Here is a 6,687-nt window from a genome sequence, read left to right on the forward strand (position 1 = left end):
TTAAGCTGAGCCTTATATGTATTTATTACTGCAGAAAGTAAGTAAATGGAGGAAAGCAATTATTCATGTCACAGCCACAATGTGGTTTCCTCCCATTGTCCTTAGGAAAATATTACAACCATTAATTATCCCAATCAGTAAAGAACTTGGTGGTGCTTAGGACCAAGAAAAAAACCCATGCATTTTAATTTTTCATTGTAAATCACTGCATTCTTCAATAAGCTGGATTTCTTCTCCCCCTGATTTAATACTTAACAGAGATATTTCTAGTCTTGTCCATGTGCTGCATTTTTAACTTCATTTAAATAAGAAAAACAAATTAATTAAATAATCCTGGTGAAATACTGGCAAAATCTAAAATAAAACCAGAACAATGTTATTCCTCTGTGTCTGATTAGAGACATTAAGGTTTGATTTTTTCAACAACACAACTTTGTTTGGAGACAGTCCTGCACACAGTGCTCTGACTAACCCGACAAATGGCTTTAGACAATCCAAATTTTTTCAAAGACACAGAACTGTCTCCTGCATTAAGAAAGCCAACATGTTGAAAGGGCAGCATTATCTGAGAAAGAAAAAAAGGAAACATTTCAGACAAGGCTTGGGAGAATGCAAGACAAAGGTAGGTTTTCAGTATTGTTGTGAGTGAGAAATGTCTCGGGGGTCTTTCTAGTGGATACATATCCATGTCTAGACACAGCATTTCTTTGCTGTCCTGGTCTTGAAAAAGAAGCCCAGTTGTTCAGTCCTAGAACGTCTCCCTCAGAATTATTCACCAGAGAAATGGCTCGCAGGACCAGGTCAAGTGACAGAAGGATGACACCGCAGCCTCCTGCAATTGGTGAAATATTCTCTCTCTGATTCCGTGGGCTTTGAGCCAGGAGCTGAATGAACATGGAGATTAAATTACACTCTTGTCTCTTAAGAAAGCATAACCTTCAGAATGAGACAGAATATATGGGACAGCGATGCCGCTCTGTGCTTTGGACTTCATCCTTCAGAGCTGCTAATCCAAGCACCTGGCACATGCATTAAATTGACTTCAAAATATTTCTTCCTCCTTCAGCCAAATGCAGGACACAAATTATACTATTGGAATTTCCAGAAGCTACTACAGTGTCAGAGACTTTATTCAGTTATTCTGCAATGTTGAACAATTCTTTTGCGCTTCTCACTTGACACAGAGTTATCTCGACACATACCTATACACATATCCTTGTCTTGCCTTCAGATAACCAGTACTTTCATATTTATTTAAGTCATTCAAACCTACAGGAAGCAACTCTCCGTGCTTCCACGTTCTAGCAAAGGCAGTTGTCATAATTTTTGTTCTGATGCTCCTTTACCGTAAAACATTTTTCTGGAGTAGGTTTTATGTTAGAAGTTTGTGCATTTGTATGGTCTATTTTTTTCCTTTTCATAGCTTTGGACAAAAAAACTCCAACTGTAATGCTTGATGAATCTAAGTGTACAGATTATTTTGCCAGCTTTTCTTGCAATATCTAGAAAAACAAATCTATGGTAATCACTGAATTCCTGGCTTGCATCTTACTGTAAGGTGTTCCCCTCTGCAGATTGATTTTATTACAACAAATGATATAAAATATAGACAATTCTAATTTTAACTAATATGATTAATATTAGAAATGATAAGTTTTTTAAACTCTACTCCTTTCTGACTCAAGCGTGCCGCTGTTTTTGGAAATGGGATTGCAATATATCATCCTTCGAAATTTCTGGTATTTGCTACTGCTATGAACAGAGGGCTAGACTGAAAGTTAGCTCTGTCGTGACGTGACATAAATCTAGTTTGCTCTCTTTTCAAATTAAGCTTTAACAGAGAATAAAAATACTGTTAATTATTTTACTGCAAGATAATTAAAGTCTGCCCTTTTGCACCTCAGTTGCACATTTCAGAATGGATTTTTGAGACAGAACAGATATATAGCATTTTGCATCTGTGAGAATGCTGCCTATAGCAAGTAAATAATAAGGGAAAGAACAGACTAAGAAATTGCTATCAAGTTGCAAGTATAAGCAGTCACTGGGAGAGATGCTGTATTTTTTTATTTAATGCCCTACAAATTCTTATTTCACCATTTTCTTTGAGGAATTTGGACATTCCACAGAGTAAATGATCAAGTAGCTTGCTCTGCCACATGCACCTTGGTCCCAAAACTGAGAGGCAATAGAAAACAACGTGTAACAAGAATTTTTCAGGAATTATTATCTAGCAAAATAAAAAAATGTTGCCCAGTGTTCTAAAATCAGTAAAATCAAATGCAACCTATGGAAAGCTGAAAGCACTGATTACTACTGTATCTTAGAGAGAGAAACATGCAGGCTCGTGATTGCTGTACAGCTCCTAGATGATAATCACCTTTACCAAACAAATACCAATCCCATCATCGTAAGGAGCCATGCATGTAATGCCAGTAGGGACGGCTGAGAGCAGTTCAGAAAGTAACCAAGCTGGCACCTTGGAGGTAAGTATTTTTATGTGCCAAGAAAATTGCATTGTTACTGCTCAGGCTGCAGCCACAAGTGTTAGACAATGGCTCTCCTTTTCTGGCTGTCCAGCAGAATCTTTTTACTTTATAAGGAACAGTGGGCTACAGAAAAGGAAGTTAAATGGACCCTGAAAAGAACATGAATGGGACTGTGTGTCTTTTATGTCCCTGCTGGCCCATTTGATATAAAATGCTGCAGCTTTGAGACTCTATCAGTCTTACAGACTGATATTATTGCTTTATTTCTACTTTATAATTTGAAGATGCTTTGTTTCTTATATATGAAATTACATAGACAAGCTGTACCTACATAGCTGAATTAATTACCTACCCCATTTTGTCAAAACATTTCTTAATAATCAAACCCTTGGATGGATACGTTTTTTTTTTTCAATCCGGCTGGGATAAATTAAGAAGTTAGTTCATTATGGTCTACTAGAAATAGTTTATCTGTCCAGAATTGTTCTGCACATACAGTAATGTTAGAATTGACTGGAATGAATCCATTTCTGCTCTTTTTAACCTGTAACAGAGCACTAACATGACAGCAACTACACAGTAGTCAGTGGTTCAAAACGCTAATTGTAACTACTTATGTTTTTGTGGATAGACCAAAATGGAGAAGCTCTTCAAGCCACAATTTACCTCTAAAATAGTACCATTAAAAGACTGTACGATTTGTAGTGCTCAGACCTTTTTAAAATAACATCCAGATTCTGAAATCTTTTTATCCCCTTATATTATAACACCAACAAATTAAAACTTGTGAGCTTAAAAGCATGTTTGTGTTCTTGAACCTATTCAAACTGTCTAAATTAATTGTATTTCCAACATGGACTGCTGAATTCTGGTGAAATCTGGAGCTTTTGGATTAAATTTTCTTGATTTCTTTATTTGGATCTGCTGAAACAAAAACTCAGTTTTATAATAGCCTATTGCACTTTCTGGTCTTTAGAAAAACTCAAAAACGAAGTAGTGAGTAACATCCATAAAAAAACAATTTTACAGAAGTAAGAGTTTTAAAATGTGTGGGCTTTTTTTTTCTTTATTTCCTAAGAAAAGTAGCAGGGATACCCATTTTTTGGGATCGTAACTAATTTCCAAAGGCCTCTATCTTGAACTTCTCTGAAGAATTATGCCATTAAGTTCAATAACACTTCATTCCAAAAATCTTTTACTTTGAGTAAGCCGGATCCTCAGAATCCTCCATATTATTTTAGTCTTTTTTTCCCTCAGCGCTTGTGAACACGTGCGTTTCCTCCGTCCCACTCGCGGCCGTGTGAAGGCCGCCCATGCAGGATTGCCGGGGCAGCCTCATCAGCGCTGCCCGTGCTGCGGACGAGCTCCTGCCCCGGCTCCCCGCGCTGAGCGCACCCAGCCGCTGCGGACGAGCTCCTGCCCCGGCTCCCCGCGCTGAGCGCACCCAGCCGCTGCGGACGAGCTCCTGCCCCGGCTCCCCGCGCTGAGCGCACCCAGCCGCGCCCCGGACGAGCTCCTGCCCCGGCTCCCCGCGCTGAGCGCACCCAGCCGCTGCGGACGAGCTCCTGCCCCGGCTCCCCGCGCTGAGCGCACCCAGCCGCGCCCCGGAGGCTGCTCCGGTCCCTTTCGTCACAGCTCGTCCTTCGGGCTGTGTGTGCCAGGAGCCAGCAGGGCTGAGGGCACAGCCCAGCCCAGCCCAGCCCAGCCCCAGCGGAGCCCTCCCCACCCACCTCGGCCTTGGGCCCTGCCGCGCTTCTCCTGCTTCCAGAGGCGATTCTGGACGGCCTGCCCCCATCCCGGGCTGCCCACGGGCCCTCAGGCCCAGCTGGCTTTTGGTAAGAAAGGAATACCTCATGATTTGGTCAGAGACTGCTTTTGGAATCATGGATCAGTCTGGATTGGAAGGGACTTGAAAGTTCATCCCCTTCTTCTCCCCCAGCCATGGGCAGGGACATCTCCCACTAGGCCTGTCCAGCCTGGCCTGCATGCACCCATCCCATGCAACTCACCTTAACACTAATGGGCACCAGAACCCTGACAGGAAAAACTTAATTTATGCTCTTCTTTCCAATTCCAGCTTGCATCCATATGCTATGATCATGGTAGTAAAAACATTTATGCTTGTCTTTAATTTCCCTGTCCTGTGTGACTCCACTGAGATGTATTTAAATGGAATTATTTGCAGTACTGGACTTAACTAGAGGTATGAAATCAGAGCTTAGTGTATAATGTATACCAACTCTGGTTCCATCTTAATGATTTAGATTTTCAGCTATGTTAGTAGAATAGCAGTGAACTATCCCTACACCTTCTGAGTTTTGACTTGTTTGTGGTCAGTTTCTCATATTTGCTTAGGAATTAGCATTAGAAGGAATGGAAGCAGTTGGATTAATGGTCAAGAATACAAATGGTCAAAGGATGAAAACTATAATTTGAATGTTTTGCAAATATGTCACTGCCATATATGAAATGCATTCTGCACATATGTTATTAGTTTCCTGACTGGCATGGAATAAAAAGGCCTAGTTTTGGTATTTCAGGTTACAACAGATGTTATTTCTTCTGCGCTTCCAAATTATGATACTTAATATTCAGCACAACTTTAAAGTAGTTATAGGAGAGGTAGAGATAGCAATAAAACCTGCCCAGATTTTGGGGTTTACTGCCAGTGTATAAATACAAACCACCGGGGTTTTCAGTTTGCATTTGAACCATGAGGAGGATAAGCAAGAACCAGCTTTTAGAAAGCTGTAGAAAAAAAAGCTGTTTCAAACTTTAGCCTATGATATTTCTAGGAGTTTTTTTGATCCTCATTTCCTTGCTCACAGGTGAAAGTGGTTTCCCTTTAGGTAAAAAGATTCCGGCAGCTCAAAGCGTGAGGAGGAAGGGGAAGCAGAGTCCAACAATGCCTTCCCAACCACGCTGTTTAACCCCCAGTTCCAGGCCCTGCGTGCAGTCCCACACGGTCCCCTCAGCAGGACAGTGGTTTGCCCAGAGCACTGATCCCTGCTGCGGTGACTGCCAGCGGGTGCAGAGGCAGTGCTGGAACACAGGCCGGTGCCACATCGCTGCTCCCTGCTGCTGCTGCCGCTGCCATGTGTCACAGCCCCGGCTGCCCTCCCCTCCCCGGCTAATAGGCACCGTGTACTAGGCTGGGGCTTCACCTGGAGTGCTAATGGCAGTCCTGTTCAGAGAAGTGTCTTTGCACACCTCCAGAAAGCTGCTCTTCTCCCTCCTGAGGAGCACTGTGTGGATAACTGACTGGTTACCAATGGCAGAAGGCAAAATGCTGCTACGGGTGTACACAGGATCCTTCTGTAATGTTCTGCTTGCACTGTGCTGTGTACCAACAGAATTCAGAATGGGTGGTTTGAGTCCTCTACAGACTTAAGTGTGTCCCGAATCCAGGGTGAACTTTGATCCCCTATTGTTAACGTTCAATATGGGGAATAGCAGTACTAGGCTGAACAGGTAAATGTATCTGTGTGTTCTACAGAGGGAAGTGCTATCTGCTGTGTATTTAAATGCAAACAACGGCATGTGATGAACCGAAAGGTTCATGCCTCAGCTCCTTAGAAGACAGTATTTTCTAGTGTGTAAATTCTTCAGTGGTGAATGTCAGCTCACTGTGACCTGGCATGTACCTGGGCCACTCCTGTCTTCAGCTAAGTTAGAATTTACTACACTCGAGCAACTTTCAAGACAACCAGACCTGTGGGCTCCAAACTGCAGCCTCTGTGATGCTCATTCATGAGTCCTGATTTTGCACTGCACCTTGTTTGAAAGGGAAATAGGATCATGGGTGAGAATTTGCCATCACACACATGGAGTATGTGATCAGAATTCATCAATGTCATTTGTAGCTACCCTCAAGATCAGCAGCCTGTCAAAGGGAGTGCAGCAGACATTAACCTGGTGTTTGTCTGATGCCCTTAACAGCAAGGAGTGGTGGCTGGGGGATGTGGGCATTGCTGTGTTACTGCTGCAACACATTTATTTACTAGTAAAAGTGAAATCCAGTGTAGAGTAATGGGAAAAAGCAAGTCAAAATTCCTTAAAAATGCTTAATATGGTGACAAATGTAACACATGTAAAGCATTATTATTACGCTATTATAGGTTTTGTTCCTTGTGAATTGATATTGCACTCTTGTTTTCTAAGGGACTTGATTACATGACCAGAATATGCATTATGTGGA

At 42.1% G+C, this 6,687-nt stretch overlaps 1 long non-coding RNA gene across 2 annotated transcripts in view; it reads right to left on the minus strand.

Moving 5' to 3' along the window:
- Positions 1–6,481, minus strand: part of LOC137479248 (uncharacterized) — a 58,932-nt gene extending 52,451 nt beyond the window's left edge. For both annotated transcript variants that reach the window (XR_011002085.1, XR_011002084.1), the window contains exons 1-2: positions 5,654–6,481; positions 777–884 (exon numbers count right to left, since the gene is read on the minus strand). This is a non-coding gene — a long non-coding RNA (uncharacterized lncRNA). The remainder of the gene's footprint in view (positions 1–776; positions 885–5,653) is intronic.
- Positions 6,482–6,687: the final 206 nt, after the last annotated feature.

This window comes from Anomalospiza imberbis, chromosome 9 (genome assembly GCF_031753505.1).
Source record: "Anomalospiza imberbis isolate Cuckoo-Finch-1a 21T00152 chromosome 9, ASM3175350v1, whole genome shotgun sequence".
NCBI classification, from domain to species: domain Eukaryota; kingdom Metazoa; phylum Chordata; class Aves; order Passeriformes; family Viduidae; genus Anomalospiza; species Anomalospiza imberbis.